Raw genomic sequence first — 419 nt, 5'->3', positions numbered from 1 at the left:
ACAATTGGGCTAAACTGACCTCATGTGCCTCCTGATGTGATGCTCTGAGAAAGATACAATATTACTTCTGTAACATTCTTGCCAAAAACACATAACTCGACTCTAATCAAGAGAAGCAATGGATAATCCCAAGTTTTATATTTCTATAAAAGAAATGACCTGTCCTCTACAAAAATACTGAGGTCATTAAAGGGAAAAAATTGAAAACTGTTCCAAATTGAAGGAAACTAAAGATACGTGACAACTGATTATAATGCACGTTCCTGGATTAAATCCAGGACTGGATAAAAATGTCTATAAATAATATTACTGTGACATTTTGGAAAATTTGAATAGAGACAGTAGTATTGAGTCAATGTTTCTTTTCCTGATTTTGATTACTGTGCTCTGATGATGAAAGAAATGTCCTTGTTCTTAGG

Source organism: Pteropus vampyrus, unplaced genomic scaffold (assembly GCF_000151845.1).
Source record: "Pteropus vampyrus isolate Shadow unplaced genomic scaffold, Pvam_2.0 Scaffold832, whole genome shotgun sequence".
NCBI classification, from domain to species: Eukaryota; Metazoa; Chordata; class Mammalia; order Chiroptera; family Pteropodidae; genus Pteropus; species Pteropus vampyrus.
The sequence above is the reverse complement of the archived record's forward strand: the minus strand, read 5'-3'. Positions refer to the sequence as shown.